At 39.8% G+C, this 24,791-nt stretch overlaps 1 protein-coding gene across 2 annotated transcripts in view; it reads left to right on the top strand.

Moving 5' to 3' along the window:
- The window catches only part of bmpr1bb (bone morphogenetic protein receptor, type IBb), a 52,020-nt gene that overhangs the window by 5,234 nt on the left and 21,995 nt on the right, over nt 1–24,791 (top strand). For both annotated transcript variants that reach the window (XM_034208553.1, XM_034208551.1), the window contains one exon: nt 403–543. The gene's annotated coding sequence lies outside the window, so the exon portion shown is untranslated. The remainder of the gene's footprint in view (nt 1–402; nt 544–24,791) is intronic.

The following is a 24,791-nucleotide window of genomic DNA, read 5'->3' as shown; positions in this document are numbered from 1 at the left end:
GCTCAAGGTTACCGGAGAATGTTTTGTGACATTTGCTTAATGTTTATATTTCTTTATATCTGTGTGAAGAAGGGGTTCTGTGTGTTGCCGCACTCAAAACATATCAATGTGTTCTCCCTCGACAGTTTGATCTTTCAACAGATGGATCTGAAAAGCTTTGTTCTGAATTCTTTCACGTCTGCTCTACAGAAGACCTTACTCTGCACCGTATCTGATTCTGCAATTGAACTTGCGCTTGTCCGCTAAATAGCAAGTGACAGCAAGTGCCACTCAGACTGTGAGAGGAGAGGGAGAAACAGATGCAGTCAATTTCAGTCGTGTTCGTGTTTCTCCTGTTGCTTAGCCCTGTGTTTTTGATGACAGATTGTGAAATGGGTTTCATGTGTGCATTTTCCCCCATAGATTCGGGAGAGGGCAGAGGGCATTTAAAGAGGTACCGGTGAGGCCATCTGCAGGGAAATGCGCTGACGTCAGATATTTGCATTTCAGGAGGAGGATGCAGTGAATATTCAAAAGAAGAGGGGTTTACATAGATCAGAGCAGGTGAGTCCGCCCTCTGGGTGACATATCTTATTAGCACCACTAATCCCTTAATTAAAGACGCTGGCACATCCTGGAACAACAGGACATAATTGAGTGTTAAGCTCCTTACACACCAAACTGACACCAAAGAACACGTCCCGCCTGAACGTCGCCTCACGTCACCTCACGTCTCTGCGTCTTGGCCATGTTTCGCACTGGAACACACCGCAGAGACTGCAGCCGACGGTCAAGTTGCACGTACGAACTGCGCATGCATGAGTGGCAATAACTCTCCTTACCAGCAGGCGTCGGTAGTGTGTATTCGTCATTCAAAAGAGGCAACAACCGGAAGACGGACTGCGTTATACACCGAGAGAAGAAGAACAGACTGCGTGATACAAACAAACAACAAATAGCGTGTGCGTTCCATTTTCACTCTACAACGAGAAGCTCATGGGGCTTTCCCGAACCTGTGTCGAGAGCTGGAGTTAAATGAAATCTCAGATTTGCCTTCTTAATAATTTGTTTGGGTCCCTCACTTCCGTTTCGCTTCTCATGCACTGATTCGCTAAACTGAACAGCCAATCAGAGTGATTTCTTTGGCCGACAGCCTACCGATTCAACATGTCGAATCGGCGGCGGAACGTCTCGGCACGGCCGAAAAGACACAACGGTGCAGTACACACCAATCTGAGTAGGGCGACACGACGCTCATCGACGGCCCGACATCTATCGACGTCGAAAATCGGCTCGGTGTGTAAGGACCTTTTTAGGGGTAGTACAAACACTGTCACCTTAGCTGTGCAGTGTTTTTTGAGTTCATATGAGTTTATTTTCAGCTTCTGTTGTGATGTTTGGCATCCAATGGCGCACTGGTTATTCTAGAAACAAGCTAGAAACACACACACATTCACATCACAATCCTTGTCAGGTTTCCACATTGTTCGCAGGAGGAAGCCAGCCAAAGCAGGTGACGGGTGACAAACTCATGTCAACGCTCCATGAAAAGGACTTTAACGTTGGATTAACTAAATCACTATTGCAAAACAAAAGGTGCGTCATGTTACTGTAGCATGCGTGTCAGTTCAGCCAGTAGGCCTATTTGCTCTATATATGTTCGTCACATCCCTGGTGGATACTTTTGACGTGACAGCTGTTGTTCTTCACTGAAGCAGTATAGTATTTTGGCACGAATTGTCAGAATTTTCCAGACTTTCTCCAGTGACATTTTGAATGTTTTTTATTCTTATTTTTCACCAGATCTCCTGCAGTTTGACTGGCGATCATTTGTCCTTTTTGGAGATTTCTTGGGTGTCTTATGTTACTTTGAAAATATCTTTATAGCTATAAATATAGCTATAAAAGGAAAGCTAGAGTGATTGGCTTTCAGCCTCATATGACCTACCTCAGCAGTGTCTGTAATCGGGAGTAACTTCTTTTGTGGGCTTTGTTTATTTAACAGTTGGCACCACTGAAGGATACAGAAACAGACTTTCTTAATTATCCATGCAGAAAAACAACACTTTCAGCAGCTTGATAAAAATCATTCTTATTTATACCGTTGAATTGATTTGCAACCTTGCAAATAGGTCTGTAACATTACAGTTCAAACAAAGACTTCATCCAGGTATTTTTCTGCTTTTCAAATCAACTCTCAGCAGGAAAACGGGTTATCCACACCGATCACTCATTCGTCCTTCATCTTTAGTTACGCTTTCTGTTCAGTCTGAGTAGCGAGTGGCCTCTCCCTGTCTTTCCAAGTCTGGCCCTTTTTCGGTGGCTCCTAGAGATTTACGTAGAGGAGAGGCTGTATCGGATTACAATCAAAAGAAAGAGAAAGAGCGTAGCAGCTAGCTAACCTGCTACAGCCTGGATTGTTATTGCAGGTGTAGAGCAAACAGCTGTTAATTACCTCTATGTAGCGGCACATGGTGATCTGCTGTCACACATGAATGGCCTCATACAAGTGCACGTTGGCATGCCAGAATACACAGATTAGGATTTAGGGATCAGAAGACCGTTTCAGGGGATACAACACTTTCTTAGTTTATATAATGCACTGGTTGTATAGAGTATTTGCTCTGGTCGTTATTGCTACATGTATGTATGAGGAAGGCTTGTTCTGTTTTATTCCTGCAGTCAACCACATCTGACACAGAGCATCGAAAATGTGTCATCTGACATTATTTTCAGTAATACAGTTGCTTGTATAAAGCCCCTAGTTGTATTACATCATATTGTAGAAACATTGACCTATTGAATACTGTCTGTGTCATTTTATCAGTATCAGACTAACAAACGACAAAGACTCAAGTGTTCGTTCTTGTTTAGCACATCTCTGGCCGCCTAAGTGCTGCACAAGCTCCTTCCTCTGCTTGTCAACACACATCAGTCACATCATCATATGCTGAAACGGCATAGAGCGGGTGATGAGTATTTTATGTCAGTCATTTCAATTTGAGTGACTAGCCTGTAAGTAATACTTAAGATAACTAACTGATCATATTTGAGAAGTATTTTGTCCAATTGAATCATGTCAACATTATTTAAGATGAACAATCTGAAAGTCAACCAGAACAGTTTTCTAAACCACCCTTTATCACAGACACAAGCACGTCTCTGTTTGAGAGTTCGTGCTCACTCCCTAAAGTTTTACGAGGTGTGTTTGCGTGATGGCGCTCACATTTGTTTGAGCGAACAGCTGCTCCTCCTTTCCTCCACCTGTGTAATGCAGCTTTAAACAACACAACAGTAGTTCTCTTGTACTTCTTGTAAAGATCAAGTTTAATTAACGATTGCCCCGGTTCTGAGCACATGATTCTTACTGGCAAGAAATTGGAAGATAAGCGCCTTTTGTCTTGAGTGCCAACATCTGTGGCTTTATTGGTTTCCAGGTTCAAGTTTGAGCTGAAAAGGCTTGAATTGAACACATAGGCGCAGTTTTTCTGCAATTACAATAACTGTTTTCTGCTTTTGTACACAAAGTGGTCAAGACGGTGGGTGTTCCCCACCTTTTAAAACCTATGTTTATTTTACTTTTTGAAAGTGGTCCAAATTAAGCTGTAGGTAACCTTGGGTGGACCATGGGAGTACACATGGGTGAAAGGAAAGGGAAGGGGAGACGGGAGAAAAACCTCAAATGTGAAAGGACTGGAACTCCGAGGGTTCTCAAAACAGAACCTAAGATTTCATTACACATACCTGGACAACTGAGGGCATGGAAAACCCCTCCCTGCGTGCACACACTCACACACATGCATGCACTCAACAGCTGGGTTGGTCAGAGAAATAATAAGAATAATGTAAACTAAATAAGGCAGAGACAAGTCCCAGCCAACAGAGCCAACATGTGTCGGCGGCTTCAATAATACGCCGAAACCCAGGTCATCAATCACAGACAGGAGGCCTTCAATCGCGCTGACAGGTTCGGACAAAGAGGAGTTTTTTTGGGCCGCTCTCTGAGTGTGGATGGGCCGGTGGCGGCTGTTTTCCCAGACCTGACTACAGCTCCTTGAGTCAGGTTTGGTTGGGAATCATCCAAAGCGTACAGGACTGACTGATGAGGCATCACATCTAACCAACGTCAACAACAGAGTTAAGCTAATGGTCATCACTTGTCAATAAGGACGGTTGGCAGCCATCACACAGGTCCTTCTCACTAGTTGTTTTTTTAAGTATTGATGTCAGTGTAAGCTGCGGATCATAGAAACCATCGTTTTTTTTTTGTGGGAATATTCTCAGGGTGGCTTGACAGTTCACTGGTAACATTATAACTGCAGGCAGTAAATTGGCCTAAACCAAGCTAAACAGACCAAAGGGAGACAGACAGTCCTGAGGGGCCAAGCTGGAGTTAAGTCCCTAAAATGTAACCTTCACCTAGGTTCAGAAAGACGAGGAAGGATCCAGGGATAGAAGGGGGCTGGGAGAACCTCTGGCAAAGACAAAGCCCCCAGGATTTCTGCTCTGAGATTTAACTTTGTCTGCGTAAACACACTCTCTCTGTGTGTGTGTGTGTGTGTGTGTGTGTGTGTGTGTGTGTGTGTGTGTGTGTGTGTGTGTGTGTGTGTGTGTGTGTGTGTGTGTGTGTGTGTGTGTGTGTGTGTGTGTGTGTGTGTGTGTGTGTGTGTGTGTGTGTGTGTGTGTGTGTGTGTGTGTGTGTGTGTGTGTGTGTGTGTGTGTGTGTGTGTGTGTGTGTGTGTGTGTGTGTGTGTGTGTGTGTGTGTGTGTGTGTGTGTGTGTGTGTGTGTGTGTGTGTGTGTGTGTGTCAAGTGTGTGTCAAGTGTCCTACATGTGAATCCTGCAGTGTATGGATCTGGGAAAGGGAAGATAAATGAATTGTTGAGTAGCAAGAATGTTGTTCAGTCTAGTGGCTCTCAACCTGTTGGTTGAGACCTCTCAAGGGGTTGTAGAGAACATGTTTTTCTTACGTTTTCTGCCTCTTGTGTGCCAAAATGAATATATTCTCCCTCTTGGACACTTCATTAAAATAAACTAAAGGTTTTATAAATCAGATATTTAAAAGGATTGCTTGTTGCTATAGCTTCATCTTTACAGTAAATACATTAATGTGATATTGATCTACACAATTACCCCTTAGTAAGAAATACAATATGGGTTTAAGTATTTCTTAAATAATATTATCATTAAATGTATGGGTGTGGATGAAAATGCTTTCACTGAATGTCTTTGAAACCATACATTTGAGTTTTTGGTAAGACTTTGAAGATGCAGTTTTTGAACTGCTCTCGATCTATTATTTCAGTTGATATGTTACTTCAGAAACCCAAGCAGGCTGTAATTCTCCTGTCCACGGACACAAGTTAATACTATGGGCCCAGTACAAATAGAGTTCATCATCATCCCGATGTTCTCAACCCCCCGTGAGTTGAATGGATGTCTCACTGCGTCCAATCGTTTCTTCACCCACTGTCTGTCTATATTAGACACAGGCTGACAGGACAGCTGTCTCTGTGCTCCGTCTTGGTCCATGTTTGCATGCACAAGGATGCATGTGTGCCTTTGCAATAGATCTGGCATGGCAAATTAATGTTATATGGCTTATTTGACTGAGTACGCTGTCTCAGTGCTCCAGTCTCTGATCCTGATATCGGACCCTGAAGGGGAATCATCACCATGGAAATTGGCAGGCTTTGATCAGAGAGCTGTCCAGTGATGGTGCGTGGTTTATGCACTGTGTGAAGAGGCAAACATGTCACACTCATCTTTTACAAAAGAATGGGTTGTGTGTGTCATCTAAACAGTGGAGTGTAAGATTGCCTTTCAAGTCAGACAACTGTATATAATTGTCTATCGAAGCCAAATTTCCTTCTGTGAAACAACCCAAAATGAACACATTTGACATATTGAAGGCCAAGAAGCCCAGATGACTAACAGAAACCATAAAAAGTGTATAATTGCCATGGCTGTTTACATTGTTTCGTCAGAGCCTTCAGATAGAAGTTTAACAGATCATAAGAAAGTAAAAACTGCTGATCGACATGTGCTAAAACATAATATAAGAACTGTAGAAGAGCATCCTGACATTTCAGCGACACTTAACCCAGTCAGCCTAAACATTTCAGAAAGTGGTCGGTATTCAAAACGCTCCTCTCACAGCATCCTGGCATTAATTATAAACATATGTGAAGAGGGAATGCAGGGTCACATGGTTACATTTCAAAGCTCATTTTTACTTGTCATGTCAAGCTTGCACGGCTATGGCTGCTCTTTAGTTCACTGTTTGATATTTTACGTTTTGGCTTTCAGTTAACTATTCAAAGCAACCGATAGCAAGGAAAACAACGCCAAAACCGCAGATGAAATATTCCTAAAATGCAAGATTGATCTTGAATTCTTTGACACATGATATACAAAGGTATATGTGACTTGGGAATAATGTTGCATCAATTCTTCCATTGGAGACAAGGAGCTGGAATGCCTATAGCTACCTCTGTGTTGGGTGGGTACTGCAGGGAGAGGGTCCTATATCAGCCCTATGTACCAGCCCCAAGATAAAGGAACATAACTTTTCTATAAGAACCTTTAGTGTGGGAGGAAATGGCCATCCATCATGGATAGCATGTGATGACAAGTCTGACGGTCTGACCCTGTGTCCTCTCTTTCTTTCTCTCTTTCCCCATCTCTTTCTTTCTCCATCTCTATTTCTCCATGCACAAAATGGTGCCAGTGGTTCACATTGTTTCCTCATTTAGTGCCATTTATCACAATGTCTCAACATGCTATTAACTGCATTTTGTATTGATTTATAACCTTGAGAGAATTCTCAATTTTACTATATATAGCTCAGTTACATACCACTGACTAAAAAAAGAAATACAATGGGGAGTTATGTTAATGTATGAAAGAAAGATGCATTGTGTTTTTTTATGAATACAAAACTCGATCATCTGGTTTATCTTAAATAAAATATATAATCTGTTCTGCATTGTGGTATTTGTTTCTGCAAGGCTTTATAAAAAATCTACTGAGGCCACTCTGTACGTCTTAGAGGAGCACTCAATCTTCAGTGGTGGCGGCCTCGGAGTCCAGTCCTCCTCAGCAAACTGGCAAACCGTTTTCTCTCCCTTTTGAACCTAGCAATGTTAAAAGATAATACACCTATGCAATCAGTAATGCCTTGTTACAGTATACAGTAACATACACTTACAAACAGTTGGCATTAAGTAATAACACGTTGCTTATGAGGGGCAATCATGTGCCATGGAAAGCCAATAATGTGCTGGTTTTCCTTCCAACAAACCATCAGTTTATCCTCTGGTTGAAGCTGAGTTTATCAGTGAAAAAAAAGCCATGTCTTATTTTAGGTTGGAATTGAAACCTGCAGACTCTCAGCCCATCACGGCACATTGATCCTTCTTTGTCTTCATCACTCAAAACAGAAACGTCAAGGAACAGTGTGGACGTTTTAGTCTGATCAAGAATCATTTCACTCCTCTTCTCTCACCAACCTCCCCAGCAAGGACTCTTTGCTCTCCTTACACATACACCAGACTTTATCGGCAAGTCCTTTAATCCACCACAGCTGCTCTAATGTAAATACAATTAACCCCAGTAATTGTGTGATGTTGACTTTAGGTTTGGTGCACTTTCTCACTGACTGCCGGTAGCCTGTGCTCTCTGCGGATGACATCATTGGGTTTCAGGTTGCCCGCTGTGGCTTCGTTTTCCCAGGGGGTCGGGGGGGCTGAGCGTAGACCTGGAGAGCAGATCCATGCTGTGTGAGTAGACACTCATTCTTTCTGCTCAGACACATACATACACAGTCGACTGACCTCTCTGCCACCTCGCAGTGAGCTTCGTTTGTTATTGGCTCAGTTATGATGTGTTGACAGATGAGGCAGATGTGTGTTCCCCTCTCACAGATAGTTTGCCGGTGTTGTTTTCAAAGTTGAAAAGCTCCGGAATTAGCAGAGCAAAGACAATAATTCGGCTTCACGGCAATCTGTGTTGTCAATTAGGAAATTGTTTTGGCTATGATGTTTCCTGACTGTGTGTGGGTGTATGGGCCTCCTTACATTTTTATTTCCTATGGTGTATAGACGAGGATTATAAGAATTTCCTCTGGAAGTTGGATGTCATGCTATATGTACTTTTGCTTCATTCTGTATGATTTTGTGATGAAAATGCAGGCACTAAATCCATATTAAAAGCAGTTTAAAGTGCCTTCATCCCTGCAGAAACATTTTAGAAACTAAGGGAAGTAAGTGAGTTGTTAGTGTCACTCAGTCAATCATCACTTTCAGTTATTTAAATTCCCTGGAGCCCGCAAAATCAACCTTTTCCACTGCGATGTCAAATAAACAGTGTGGGTCAGATTGCCTCTCTTTTATTTGTCTATTCCCTACATGGACTCACCTGGGGATGGCAGATCATGGTCAGCAATGAGGCATCTTTAAGGAAGTGATCCCTTTCAAATCTTCATGGTTTTGTTGTTCTGCCTAGTTGTTTTGTGTAAAAGATGTGATGGATAGAAGCACATGGTTCATGTATCTGACTGTCTGACAGGCAAGATGGAGATTCCTTAAATCACCTGGCTTCATGAGGGGAAACCTTTTAACACTTGAGGATCGTACACACTTAAAAACAAAGTCTGAAGTGAAGGATTTGTCCGTAATCCTGTATTGATCCTTCCTAGACGGGCTGTCTGGTGGACTGACACTCTGCCATACCTACATGCACACACTGGCTGCATGCCTCACCACATCTAACTATAGAATTGAATCCAAGTGGAGGCCAATTTGTGTCAGATTTAATGACTCATAAAAGAGTCGTTATGTTGGGTCGAGATTGGCAGAACTGCCCATTTTGTTTTCCAGTTTAAATGTCAGTCCCAGAAGAGCTTGTATGTCAAGCCTGTGTAGACATTTCACTGCTGCTGACTCACAAACTGTATTCATTCAACTAAACTGCACTAGAGGGAGATGTCAGCTACTCAATGCAGCCAGCCAGGAGTCTCTAAAAATAGGTTAACATTTATGTTGTTGTCTGCTGTTTATTATGTTTTGTTAAGAAGGAATGCTTGGACATAATGCTCTGTTACCATCCATCATCAGCAGGCAAGTTATTAGTGCACATTTGATAAATCAGTTTAAATATGAATCGAATTGCATCCGTCATTTTTTTCACTACTTTGCTTAGAAATACTACAGTATGGTTGAATATTTTAGGACAAAGAGATGTTACATTTACATCCCTGATTATCAATAAAGTTTCAAATATTAGTATTATTCTCTAACACAGAAAATATTTACAAAAAATAATTAAAATAAATATGGCTTATTGTATTTTCATGAAACAGGCTATCATTTTAAAGCAGGTGTCCCTTTTGATCAATACTACAGCTCTGAGCACAATATAAATGGCATTTGCCTAAAAAGACTAGGTAAAACAAGTGTCCAAGAGAATTTCAGAAATAAACACTACACTGTAACAATTTGCTTTGGTCGATACTTTTGAAACAAAGGACATTAGTACAATTTGCATTTAAGTAACTCTCTTACTAGGTGTGCTGTCCACGCCCATAGACGTCCACGCCTCATTGTGTCAAAGAGCATTGAATGATCTGTGAATGACAATTACAGTGAGTCAGTTTGAAGTAGATTTCTTTTTAGTTGCAATTTCCCGCATCAAGACACAGACTGCACAAGCTTTGACTTACGGAATGAAAGGAATTTAACTGTGTAAGCCAGTGGATCAACTTAAGACACAGCAATGCTACTAATGATCAGTCTATAGCTATACATTTGTGCCTTTTTTTAATGCATGCTTACTGAACAGCTTGCATTCTAAGTAGAATTAATTCAAGCCATTTGATGTTTGAAGGAAAGCACTTGTGGTAAGTTGACTTGTAAAAAATCTCTAATCGTGGTATTATACAATTATTTAATGCATTTAAATAGTTTTCTATTCAGTATACAGTATCTTAATCAAACAAATGATTTGTTTGTTTTAATTTGACTGGCAGATTGAAATATCATATTGTCGCAACGCTGCCCAATACCAGTTTTAGCGTCAAATTCTTTCTCTTCTTTCATTTTGGAAAATGTAGGATTGCACATTATTGGGCCTGACCCATACCATGGACATAAAGGCAGTTTATATTTCCCTATGCTGCAAACATTAAACATGTGTATCACAAGCCCCCTAACTTAATCAAAGTGACCCTGTACATATCTGGAGTAAGATCAAAAGTATATCTGTAAACAGGTGGTATCAGTTTAATTGGTAGTTGCTGCCATTTTCCTCTCGCACACCTGTCAGTGGGACAGCAGTTACCAAAAAAAACAAAACGTCAATCAGTCAGAACAACTCAAAAAGTGGCCTTGACCATCAACTGGTTTACACTGGATTCATTTCTGCCATGGAAGTCTCACAATTCAGCAGAGTTAAAGAAAAAAAAATCAGAGCAATGACTAATGATGGATTAAAAAAGGTTACATGAATATCCTTCCCATGTTTATTGGTGTGTTTCAGCAGAAGAAGAAAAGATATAGCCAGAGTGTGTGTGCGGAACAGGACAATGGCTGGAGTGTGACTGAACACCCATGCGAAACGTGTGGTTGCATTCTCGCTTTGTTCCATGAGATCACAGTTGTGGCAGATGCAGGATAGACTGGGAGCAGCTGTTTTGCTTTCTGTTCTCCAGTTACAGACGCTGGCACTGCCTGCACTCTGGGGATGGGCAAAGGGGCATGCTGTTGAGTCTTAATAGTGTTTGTTCTCTGAGGGTGAGCACAAAGAGTCCTCAGACCCAGCAGTACCACACCAGTATTCCTGGCATCGGAAGAGAGGGACATGGCCGAAGGTGTCAAAGAGAGTGGGACTGGTGACAAGACATAACAAGCAGCTGGTCCCCCTCTCACAGGACCCCTGGCGCCATTAATTACACTGACTGTGGAGGCTATGGTGAACTCAAAATATTATTAGAAAGTGCTCTGATTTATTGTGCTTGTCAGTGGAAGTCAGATCAGGTAAGCATCAGGTAGAAATCATTTAAATTGACTACATTTAATAAAGGTGTGAATGTTATATGTATTTGTAGGAATTAAGACCTGAGAAGTCACCTGGCAAATGTGCTCGAAGAAAATCTTGTTTTATTGCAAAAGAGAGGAAAAACTGAAAACTCCTAATAAGAATTAAACCCAGTGCGCCCAGCTGCCAGACTCAATGCCAAGAAGTCTAATTTGTGCATAATAAGCAGTTTAGAAAAGCATAGAAAAGCACTTCCAGTATTTATATCATAAGATGGCCTTACTGCTGTATTATTGAGTTTGATTGTAGTCATTGTACGGCCTGAAGCAGCACAACAAATGTCCATTGTAGCTTGGAGTAGGAGATACATTTATTTAGATCTGACATATGCAGTGGATTCAGGCACATTGGATGAAGTTTATTATTTTTGCTCTAAGCATTAACAGAGCAGTGTAATTTGAATACAGACCAACAATAATAGGTTTTCTGTTGCAGCTCCAACGTGGTGGACTTGGCTTTTAAATTTGCTTCACACTCTGCAAATGTAGTCCTGTTGCATTAATGTTACTTGTACCTGTAATAGTATTCAAGCTCAAATCTATAGCTGATATTTTATGATCGCAATAACCAAGACTGGTTATTGCTGTTTGATATTACAAAGGACTCAAAGCAATATGCATAAAAGCATTCAGGACATATTAAGTATTTTTTTTTTGGTTTTAATTGACTATTATATTATATTACTTTGTATTATGATTAAAATGTTTTGTCAAATAAATTGTTATGTCAAAGATTTTATTTAAATAGAATATTTATAAGATGTTGCTCCTGACATGAATGATCACTTTCAGCTGGTGTTAATCCGCCTACACCAGGGGCCTCATTTATAACGCCGTGCGTAGGATTTACGTGGGAAGGTTGCTTACGTAGTAGAAATAAAAAAAAAAATAGGTACAGAAATGTTTCGATTCACAAAACATTGCGTTTCCCTTTATAAATCACAATCGACTCGAAATGCGGTGCAGCTTTTGCGGGCTTCACGTAACGCCCATGTTTGCCTATAAATAGTCAAAGAAACGCCCATTCATTCATTCATTTTGACTGAGTGGGTGTTTCTCAATCGCGAGGATGCTGGCTTGGTAGTCGTGTACTTCCAAGTCACTTCCTTCAGAAACGAAGCAAGTATACTGTACTTCCAAGCCACGGCTTTGGAAAACAAAGAAGAATGGAACAGGCTAACAAGTGTGCCACTCTCTCTAACGGTTTCAACATAAACTGTACCGAAAATAAATACCTCACGATGTCTATCTAATTATGAACTTGCTTTACTTTCACGGAACACATTTTTTGGTGATAACAAATGTAACAAAGTAACATATTTACCCACACATGTTCTACGCCACTACATACTTACATTTAAATGTGTGCTGCGTCAGTTCAGCCATTCTCCGCAAGGGTTTTTGAAATTGGTCCGTGCGCAAAGCATTGTGGGGATTTTAAGGACGCGAAGTCTACCCATGTGCAGCCTCGAAATTTCAACTAATGTGTTGTGTTATATTAGCTGTACAATTAACCACATGGTGTTCCTAGTTTCCATACCTCCTGTGTTTTCCGAGCGACTTATCAAGTCTTGGCAAACGGCATAAAACACGATTAAACGTGATAGTATATAAAATCATGCTCGTATCTACAACCTATAGAAATGCAAAACGGCGTCAGTTTAGACGTAATTCTGTCCTCCTGCTTACCGCATCATTTATGAGAAAACATTTCATAACATTAACACAACATATTCAAGGTGGTTTTAAATAACATATTCGTATTTATTTATTTCTCCAAGTTATATTTTTGTGTGCACTGAGGAGTCTCAAACAGGCGTTTGTTTAATCATTTTAAGATTGGCTTTAATCAATGTTTGAAAATGAATTCTTCATATATGATAAATGAGAGGTAACATTTTGTTTATGGTATTATTTCCACATATTTCTCTCCATTCTTCCTTCTGCCAACGGTGTCGCAGTTTCTCGTCCCTCCCGTGTTTGTGCTTAGTGCGTACGCATGGGTTAGAGTTTGCGTGGAGGACCGCACATTTTCCCGTCAAGTTAGTATTTTATAAATCGCAAACATTGCGTAGAAACTGGCGTACGCCATTTTTTTTGAGCGTATATCCCTTTTATAAATAAGGCCCCTGGACTCCTATTTACATTTGGAAATGAGTTCTCCTTGCCGGTGGAACGCTCAGTTAGTCAGTTGCCCAGGAGTAATACTGTACATCCAAAAATTGAAGCTGAGAGATGTTGCAGTTTTTAGAGGATATGAGGAAAAACTTGCATTTTACTTCAGTTATTATTAGAATTATTTGAAACAGCAGCTCATATTTTACAATCAAGGGCCCAATTCAGACACGCTGTCTGTTTGATGCAATTTTAGTAGTGAAAACTATGTCTGTGGTTTCATCTGGTGATGCTCGGTCAGAGCCGGGCCGCCTGGTGTTGTCTTCCTCCCTGTCAGCATATGGGGATAGTGCCCACAGTGATGCACACTTACAGTAAGTGAAGGAGTGATGTTTCAGAGATGGATAGCATTTCCAGTATTTATCGACTGCTGCGAGTCGGCCCTAGATGACTCTGCATTCAGATACATTAGCGGTAGAGGGAGATTTGACGGCCTGTTGGAGGGAAAGAGGGGGTGAGAAGTGAGGAGGGTAGCGTTAAGATATCACCTAGCTTACAGTCTGACACAGAGGCATCGATCGCAGGCCCATTGCTCTCAGCTGCTTCCTGTGTTTTCATTGTGCTATCATTGGATGAGAGCAAACAACAACGTCGGGGGGAAAGGCGACTGATAGCTCCGTATCTAATGTGCTCGGATTTCCGGGGAAAGAGATTTGCATGGACTAGAATGCATAATAATGTATGTCTGGATGCCATTGAATAAGCTATTTCTGATGGAATGAGAGCAATACACTTTCTCACAACACAATTTGCACAACCATAGTTACAAAAATGAATATTGGTTCGAATTTGAAAGTTATTTGTAAAGAAAAAGTAGTATCTGAGGATGCCTATGTTTGCATTTGAATAACAAAGTGACATGTTTTTAACTTTACTTAGTGTGTGGAATAGTTTGTGATTTAGATAATGTATTTATACCTACAGTTATCACATTCTAGATGAAATACAGTGTGTAGGACAACATATAATTAGTTTTTACCATATATCGTTAAATATTGAATTCAAGCCAACAAGACAAGAAGCCGCTGTGTGATGTTTCCTCTTGCGCATGGATTGCATGATTCTTCTGGTAATTCCCACACCACTGCTCATGATTTACATCCAAAAGGCTCAGTAATTTTACACAGATGTGAACATTTCAGACAAAGTCTCTACCCTCACAGACAGTCCATCACTTTCATCAAGCATGTCTATTGTGTTTTCCACACTGACAATACAAACATTTTAAATAATGCTAGATTTAAAGAATACATCATTTTACCTCAAAAACAAATGTGGAGCTTAACATAATAAATATTTAGTTACGGACACGTTTATTGTCATCTGCAGAAAGTCTTTTGTGCAGTTTAAATATGCAATGCAGCATCAAAAGGAGGGAATACAGCCAGAGAAGCAGAAACCAACTTGTTTTTCCCACTGAATGACATGTTTCTGCTGAGGCTCAACACAAGCGGTTGGGCTGTTGCTCCTAATTAAAGGAAAGGGCGGCTGATTGACAAATGATCTCAGGGTCAGCCAACCAGAGACGGGGTTTCCTGGCCAAGACTGCAAGGCTCCTGGGTTTCGCTTCAGCCTGGGGATCAGACTCTGGAGGAAAAGAAAGAGAAAGACAAAGCTTATCTCATCTGCTTTTGTTTGAGTTGAGGGATTAACATGAGCATTCCCATTAGTGCAAGGAGGCAGAGCAACATGTTGGATTAATGAACAAAATATAGTGAATATCATCTGTTTGCTGAGTGTTGTTATTGATTGATTCCCTCACACTTCACACTTAACCTTCATTTGACTTCATACAAACTCCAGATAATTGATTTGTAAACTGTGAGCAATTATACACAATTGAAGTGTACTGTATCATTGTATAGATAGGTTGGTGTTTATTTGTACACTGTGTATAACTTTGACTCATCTGAAAGCCATTTGCATGTAAGAAACAATCTGTAATGTCTTTAAAAGTCTATTCAACACAATTAAACAGCAGTTTATGCTTCCAAAATAAAACCTGGTCATGCAGGATTTAGATTTTCCCTGCTGGAAAACAGTGTTGCTGATAAGGACGGCAATGTTTAAGTTTTATGTTATTCCTTCATTCATATCTGTTGAAGTTCAGATTGGATATGGACAACCGTTACATTTTTATGGTGATTATTGTCATCACTGTTTATCTGTAATGAGCAGAGTAACAGCTTATGGGTACCTCTGTTGCAAATCCATTATACATCCAATACATATTCCCCTTGGAGAAGACATTCTGCAATTTTGCAGCACCTTCAAATTGTGCCACACTTCCCTCAAAGCATTCAGTCAAAATATTGTTGTGGATAATTAATCGAAACATGTTGTTCATCATACACACAGTTTTTGCTGACAGATAACAATTATATTTGTATGTAGCTCTGTTAAACGTTTTACTTGGATTTAAAAGAAACAAACATAAATCATGATCATAAAACAAATGCAAAATAACCCGCATCAGGAACAGCAAATGTGTTGTCCCTATGTCCACCTAACATCAATTAAAACACCATGACACAATTCCATCAGATTAATGATAAAAACCTAGAGGACATTATTCAACTTCTGAAATCCTCCTCTTGCTGCCTTGATATTATTCCAACAGGATTTTTCAAAGATGTTTTGCCTTGCATGGCCTCAGATCTACTTCATATAGTAAACACATCTCTTCACTCAGGTATTTTTCCACAGGCCCTGAAAACTGCAGTCATTAAACCACTCTTAAAAAAGAATAATCTAGATGCTTCAGTAATGAACAATTACAGGCCCATATCAAACCTCCCATTTCTAGGTAAAATCATTGAAAAAGTTGTTTTTCAACAGTTGAGTAATTTCTTGCATTTAAATAGTTATTTCGATGTGTTCCAGTCAGGCTTTCGTCCAAACCACAGCACTGAGACTGCTCTTGTAAAGGTCTTTAATGACATCCACTTAAACACAGACAGTGGCAGAACTTCAGTGTTAGTATTATTAGATCTCAGTGCTGCGTTTGACACTGTTGACCACAACATATTACTCGACCGACTAGAAAACTGTGTGGGACTTTCGGAAACAGTTCTAAATTGGTTTGAATCCTACTTAAAGGACAGAAACAACTTTGTTTCTATCGGTAAATACACATCTGAGTAGGGGTGGGCGATATTGAAAAATATAATATCATGATATTTTTCAAGCAGTATCACGATAGACGATATTTATCACAATATTTGTTCATGTCGGTTATTATGGTTATTTTTCAAGTTACTTAACAGTACAACCACCTACAAGTTAACACAAACTCAAATGAAACTGAGTAACAGACCAAAATACCATTTCAAGCTGGTTTTAATTCTGCAATGAATCCCTGAATGAACAATTCAACAGGAATTTTGATATGGCTTCCTCAGTGTTCAAGTAGGTAGGCCTACACCCTACACAACAAACGTTAACACTGGTTTCTTCACCAAGTAAAGTGCACTCTCTTGCTAAATAAAATAAAATATTCAAGGCACAGTTTCTCAGTATAAAAATGTACTTTCTGTTTTAGGTAGCACTAGCAGTGATGTAACATCAATAAACATGAAAAGTAGAGTAAAACATAACTAAGTAAAACATAAAACATCAATGAGGAAAAGTCAGTGCCAAACAATTAAAATGTAAACTTTAGACTTGAAGTGCAATCAAAGACTTTAGCATAACTGAACATCTGTTTCAAAAGGGAAAAACAATATAAATACCTTATTGATAAAATAAAATATAAGCCAACAGAATCAACCAAGACAATAAATGAAATGCAATACTGTGAATCCTGACTAGACAGCTTTAGAGCATGTCTTTCACATCAGTTGTTTTTTTAAATAGTTTTTTTTAAACCTTTGTTTTCCACGCTCTTTATTGGATGCATATCCTTGGTCACATAAAACGCCACCGCGTCAGTTATGTCTTTCCACCGTTTGCTAGTCTTTTCATAAGGAGCCCCTTTATCAAATGCCTGCGTTATGGTGGTTTGTTTTGGTCGTACTTGTGCAGTCGCTGCGGTAGATTGTGCATTTACACGCGGGGGACCTTGCACTCTTACAGACTCTGCATACTCTTTCTGGTGCTTGTGTTTGAGGTGGTCTCGTAAACCCGACGTGTTGCCATCTGTCGCTTTCAATTTTCGTTTTTGCAAATTTTGCAAATTACGTTTGTTTGGTCCGTGTCTGTTGTGTAAAATCCAAAATAGTTCAATACCACATACCACAGTTCTTTTTGGGGACTAATTCTTCTACATCTGAATCTCCGTCCATTATTGCTGTGTGTGCAGACTGCCAACAGTGTCGTTTCCCTCGCTGCCAAGAAGAAAGGGGGCGGGTACTTTGGGAGCGTGTGATCAACACAACAGACCTTCAAGCAAGCAATGAGGTCACTGCGGTGCGGTCGAGACGCGTTGTTAGCTTGTAGATCTGTTATTTTTTGGCAAACGAAACCGTCGTACTACAGAAGTATAAATTAAGGTATATAACTGCAAATCATAGAATGTGCACTCACAGTGAGTGCACATTCTATGACTGAGTGACTCTCTGTATCACGATATATATATGATATCTCTGAAAAGGCATATCGTGGAGACCTAATATTGTCTCGAAGAGATATATCATCATATCGCCCACCCCTACATCTGAGTTGACAAATATGACGTGGGGTCCCTCAAGGCTCCATCTTGGGGCCTCTTCTCTTTAACATCTACATGCTACCACTGGCTCAGTGAAAAACAACAAAATAAGTTACCATAGCTATGCGGATAACACACATACATTTACGTAACATTTTCACCAGGAGACTATGCTCCAATTCAAACACTGAGTAAGTGCATTGAACAAATCAATGACTGGATGTGTCAGAACTTTCTCCAATTAAACAAAGATAAAACTGAGGTAATGGTTTTTGGAGCCAAGGCAGAACGTATAAAAGTTAGCGCTGAGCTTCAGTCTGCAATGTTCAAAACAACAGATAAAGCCAGAAATCTAGGTGTAGTCATGGACTCTGACCTGAGTTTCAACAGTCACATTAAAACAGTTACTAAATCAGCCTACTATCACCTAAAGAATATATCTAGGATTAAAAGACTAATGTCACAGCAGGATTTGGAAAAACTTGTCCATGCTTTTATCTTCAGTAGACTCCACTACTGTAATGGTGTCTTCACAGGTCTCACTAAAAAATCTATTAGAAAGCTGCAGCTAATTCAGAACGCTGCTGCTCGAGTCCTCACTAACACTAAGAAAGTGGATCACATCACTCCTGTTCTGAAGTCTTTACACTGGCTTCCTGTGTGTCAAAGAATAGATTTCTAAATACTGCTGCTGGTTTATAAAGCTTTGAATGGTTTAGGCCCAAAATACATTTCTGACCTACTGCTAAATTATGAACCATCCAGATCTCTCAGGTCTTCAGGGACTGGTCAGCTTTCTGTCCCCAGAGTCAGAACTAAACATGGAAAAGCAGCGTTCAGTTATTATGCTCCAAATATCTGGAACAAACTCCCAGAAACCTGCAGGTCTGCTGCAACTCTGACTACTTTTAAATCCAGACTAAAGACTTTTCTTTTTGCCGCTGCTTTTAATTGAACTATTCACATCTTAAACTGCACTGTAACTTTTATCCATGTATTTTTTCTTTTAATGTTTATTTTATTATCTTTTCTTTTTAATGACTGATTTTAAATGCCATTTTCTTAATGTCTTTCATTTTTTGTAAAGCACTTTGAATTGCCTTGTGTTGAAAGTTGCTATATAAATAAACTTGCCTTGCCTTGAGCTGAAGCATGTCCTTGCCTGAGTAAATATTCTGTTGGTCCTTGCTTATATAAGGAATAAAACATTACCCTGTTGCACATAAATTGTGGTTAAGTTTGCTAGCATAAAAACACATATAACTACTTATATATAAGTCACAGATAAAAAACAATACATTTTGGCAAAAGGTCACGGCTTGATTGCCTCCAACATGGAAATGGGACCTTTAGTATCAAGAGCTGTAAGACTACTGCGTATCCTTGTTAATACTGAAACCTAACACCTCATTTAATTTAGCCATTTAGGCACTATCTTAATTTAATAAGTGGCAGTCATGTGCTTGGTATGTGCATTTATAGTAATTGTATCTCTCTCTTGTTCCATTGTCTTTGACTGCTGTCTAAGTTTGAATTTAGATTGATCCTCAAGTGGGTATATTCAGAAAATCTTTACACCATCTGACTTTTTCTGAATTGACAAATCACCTTAAAGTTTCCTGGCAGTTATTAATCCCCTCTCTTAGTATAAATCTGCCATGGAAAGTTGCTTTTGACCATGCAGTCAGAGATCTGAAGTGTGTGCTGTATCACTGGAGCCTTCACACCACTCATAAACACACAAAAGAGCTTTGAGCATTACAGCCAAGGGAGGGGTGTGGGTGCACATGGAAAATATACACCCCCTCCTGCTCTCGCCCTCAATCCCACTCCAACAACACAGGGCAGGTAGTTTGACCAGAGGCAATGGACCGGCCACTTCTATTAATTCCCTCTGAATTATAATGCTGTAAAACTAAATATATCCAAGCCCCATTAACCACAATTGCTAGGAGCGTCTGTGTTAATGAACAGAGTCTTTCTGGGGGCATCTATGGGTGGTTAGTTTGCCATTTAAACCCCACCTGTCTGTGTCAACTAGTCCGTAGAGAGGTGCATTAATGAAGTCCAATAGCTGATCCCAGGGTTGGGCTTTGTCCATTTCTGCATGCATTGCTAAGGGCCAGGGAATGTTAAAAAGGCTCCAGTGTGGGAAAAGCCCTGATGAATAACATAAAGGGTTTTTATTTCTCAAGATGTGGTGTAAATGGAGTCAATTGACTTGTTTGCTGTACATCTGTGGACTTGAGCTAATATATTAATCAAATGCTAATGATTTAAAAGGCATTTATAACATATGATTTTGTGTTTTAAAGACGCTTTATTTACTCCCTAAACACTCCAACCAAATAGGCATGAATTAACTTGCAAAGTAAGAAGAACTCATTGACAATGTTTCTGTCAACCTGTATTTATCTGCATTGACAGCAATTGATGTTATTGGTTCTGTTTATTGTGAAATCTAAAGTGGTGAAAGTGACATACAAATGATCATTTATGTGAAAAACTCCTTTTTTTTAATTGTGTATTCTCATTTTCGATCTTCCTTTTTTTGAGAAATACAATCTGAATACAATTTATTAGACATTCAAATGTATTTTTACTAACCCACCAACTACTGTAGATCTCTTTCAAAATATTTTCATAGCTCTCGTGACAAAAACAAGTATTAAAAGCTGACCATTTAGTGAGCACCCTCTTCCCCTTCTCAGCCTGTCCCAGTCACATCTTGATTCACACTTTCCGGTTTATATTGTTTTTGACAGATTTGACACAAACCATGTCGTCCAAGCTGCTCTCTTCATTAAACATTTCCTGCAGCTTTGGTACGACATTCCTACACGCGCTGAGTGCACACACACACACACACAATTAGTGCTTGTTAAAGAGCATGTGATATAGTAAATACACGACCAGTTTCCCATAATTACAGCCTCCTGTGAACCTTAGAGGAAGCGAGCGCTCTGGGTGACTTGCTTCATACTGAAAGGTCTAAAGTGGGACATCTTAACTTCCCCCTTATGATTTCTCCTCTGTTCCTTTATATATGCTGTCTTTTAAACTGAAACCTATAGAGAACCTAAACAAGTGTCTCGGCTCATCCTCCATTTCATGCTCTTTATTGCATTGTTCCATATCTTTGACCCTATTGCTGTCCTGTCGCTTCCCTCCCTGCTGGTTATTTATCACTTCAGTGGCTTGCAGGACTAATTGGAGCAGGAGACAGGTGGAGCAACTCTGTAGAAATCCGTCTTGTAATAGTGGCAGGGCAATAGCTCACACTGGGTGATCTCCTTGTTTTTGCAGTGTAAACAGTGGAGGGAGGGCATGAACCTTTGACACACTCATACATGGGGCCCCTAAGCAGCCTGCCAGCTTTATTTTGTGGTTTAATGTCAAGGTTTACATGTAACGCCAGTAACTAAGTCAAAACACCATGAACATGCTTAGTTAAGTTGTTTTAACAAAAGGAGTCATGTGATCATAGTTACCAGCTCAATTAACAATATTAATATTAATATTGTTTCAAAGGTTGACCCCTACACTTCCATACCAAGATATGTAAGGATGTAAAATTAGCAATACGTTGATTATAGATTGCAGGCGTTGGTACTGACTTGGAAATTCTACCTTGAACATTTTCAGTAAGTTGTCTAAATGTTCACACATTTTCTCTCAAAAAGAAATGCAATTTCATGTCACAATTTGTATTCCCCTAAAACTACTTTTACTTTGAAAAAGAGGTACAAATTAATTTCAACTTTTGTGATGCTTCAGATTAATATTTTTTTATTCAGATTTTAACACATAAGATGATACTGCTCTGCACTCTACACCCCAGCATAATTCACCTGCAGGTCTTTTTCCGTCTCGTTTCTGCAATTCTGTTTCAGTGTGTGTGGTAAAGTTGCAGTTCAGTAATGATGTGTCGGTGTGAGCGTGTCTGCTGTGCACCGACATGTAGCAGTGTAATGTAACCAGGCAGGTGTGAGGGTCACAGCCAGTTTGTGGGCCAGCGTCTTGACCCCTGCTGTCTACTTCGTCTGACCGTCAGAGGAACCCCTTAATTAAACCCTTTGGTTAGCGGTGTCTGCCCGACGCAGCCCAGCGGACACTCTGCAACAATCCCTTCATTAAATGCTCCTGGTTGACTTGGCAAGAAGAGCCTCAGTTTCCCAATTCCTGCTTAATAAAGTTTCTTTGGGAGGTCTGATTTTATGGGTGTCTAAATAGATTTTCTGTCATGTTATGTCAATCAATGCAACCAGCTTAACTGTTATTAAATGCTAAGAAGAAGTGTATTGCTGAACTGAAACTTACCGTATGGTTAAATATATTTACGTTATGTGGCCAAAATTGTAAATATTACTTGCATGCTTTTGCTTCACGAAACTGTCTTCGTCACCAAGCAGTTCAGAATGATTAATTATTGGCTTACACACTTCCACACAGTATTATTTTAACACACAGTTTTATTTGTTTTGTGGATAATTGCAATGTGAGCACTATAACGTAAGAGCCAGAACACAGTGATCAATTGGTCAGAAAATAAATAGGAGCAGGGCTGTGGGGGAAATAACTGAAGCACAGTCCACTTTCAGCCAGGCCTGCTGATAGAAGAACAAAAAGTTAGATATCCAGCAAGAGCTGGCCCAGTGACCTTCAGTGATAGAGAGACTCAGAGAGGAAGTGAGAGAGAGTGGAAGGACTTCATTCTGCTGTTCTTGGCCGGTTCATGTGTTTGCCCCGGCTGCGGAAAATCACAGAGCACTTTCTTAACGCCACCTCCAGAGCCAGACAGACACTTCTTTACATGGAATCCATCTGTATGCTTGTGTGGCTGTTTTGTAACCACAGGTGCCCATGGGTGAAACCTGAGCCACAGGTGTTTCAGCTGCAGTCACCAGCAGGTCCACAGGAACGGCCTTGTGCTTTGTCGTAATATCAGCCTTTCAGTTGGCTTCAGTAGTCAAATATTAAGAGATTAAAACATTGTTCCCTCCGAGTGATTTGATTAGCTTCTCATACTGAAGCTACCTCACTGGGGATAAAGACAAGTATAGTGTGTGAGGATATTTGATCAGCTCATTTGCAGCTTAACTGATATTTGATCACTACTTGTTGTTTAATACAAGACTCTTTTCAGTGGTATTTCACAAACGGAATACAATTATGTAGAGAAATTATACATTTGCATTTGCACAATGACAACTAGTATATCAATTCAAAAACAGTCCACATAACTTCTGTATAATGTTTAAAATGTAATATAATGGGTTTTGTTGTGATTTGCAAGGCAATACGTCTGTCTGTTCTTGTTCTGCAAACAAAGCCTGTGTTATAGAATAGTTTCTGGAGATGTTATAATTATAAGTCTCAGCCACAGCAAAGCTGCTTTTGACAATTCATAAATGCAGGATTTGTCCACCCACACCATTTACACTGTAAACTGTAAGCCAATGACGGATGGATTTACTGACTTTCCCAAAAAGTTAACCAGTCCAAAAAAGTAACTTCAAGCTATAAATGGACGTAATTTTACTGCTTCAGAAGTGCTGGTTTGAACATTACAGATTCCTTGATTTTGATTTGATTTTAGGAAAGCCCATCAAAGAGCAGAGCTGTGTGCGTTCTTGAAGTGTCTTTGAAGTTAGTAAGCAGATAAAGGTCCAGTGATTTGTCCTGGATAGTGGGGAACATTCTGAAGAGCAGAGTCTGCATGATGGATAAAGTCTTTGTTGGGTTATGAAGAGCTATGTGTGAATTGAGTCACTTGTGGAACATGAAAATATAGCTTGGGTGAGGATAAAGATGTGTCTACTGGCAGAGATGTATAAATATTATCCCTTTCCAAATCACAGATTACGTGCAGTCCTGTGAATGAATATGCTGGACTTCTTTGTATTATTTGATTTACAGGATTTGTGTGTCAATGTCATGAAGCAAAATGTTGTCAGTTATTAAATATTGTTATTGGGTTCACCAAAACATGAATCATCATTAATCATTTAATGTTTCTTAATGGGGTTTTAAAGACATTGTGATAAAGAATTACCTGTATCATGATTGCAGTGTTGCTTCATGTCCCATGCATTTATTACTGTGGGTGTGGAAATGTATGTGCTTATTATAGAATACAAAGTGCAAAGCTGCTTTACATGCCATGTCAGGGTTCAGTTTTCTTGACGGGCTAGACGCAATGTTTAACTGAATTGTTTATGGGGATCACAAAAGCTTTGACATTTACAACCTGACACAGATAATTGGCTTACAGAAACTGGGCTGTTGCAACAAACTTAATTACTACCTGCACACTGAGCATCTTTATGCATGTCTGAATGCTATAAATCCAAGTGTGCAGATACATTGTGTTCTCTCGCGTCTCTGGAACACAGAGTTTACAAGCATTTCTTTCTCCCGTCAGACAGGTCACATCCTGAATTAAACAGTGATACCATTTTATGGGAGAAGTTTCTGTTCATATTAGTTTTTGAGTAATGTGCAATCACTTTAATTATGCAAGACGGATATAACTCAAGCATTCCTACTTTCAAATAAGTTGTTCTGGCTACAACAAGATTGTATTGGCAGAAACAAATTATTATTATTATTATAAATTAAGATGATGTTTCAACATCTCACTATGTGGTCACATCATGAAGGAAAGAGACAGTGAGACAGACGGAGTGAGAGAATCAGAGCGTGACAGACAGCGGGAGGTTGAATCTTGCTGTGACAGTCTTTTCACTCCTTGTGAATGACGTTTTTCTTCCCACTCAGCATTCTCTGACACTTCAAAGCGTCAATCTCAGCAGAGTGGTTTGGCCTTACTATTGTGTGAATCTTGAATATTCATCAGGGTCTTTCTTTTCCCCGAGGGCTGAGACTGTGCTGTG

Source organism: Gymnodraco acuticeps, unplaced genomic scaffold (assembly GCF_902827175.1).
Source record: "Gymnodraco acuticeps unplaced genomic scaffold, fGymAcu1.1, whole genome shotgun sequence".
Taxonomy (NCBI): Eukaryota; Metazoa; Chordata; class Actinopteri; order Perciformes; family Bathydraconidae; genus Gymnodraco; species Gymnodraco acuticeps.
This window is presented reverse-complemented; position numbering and strand designations above follow the sequence as displayed.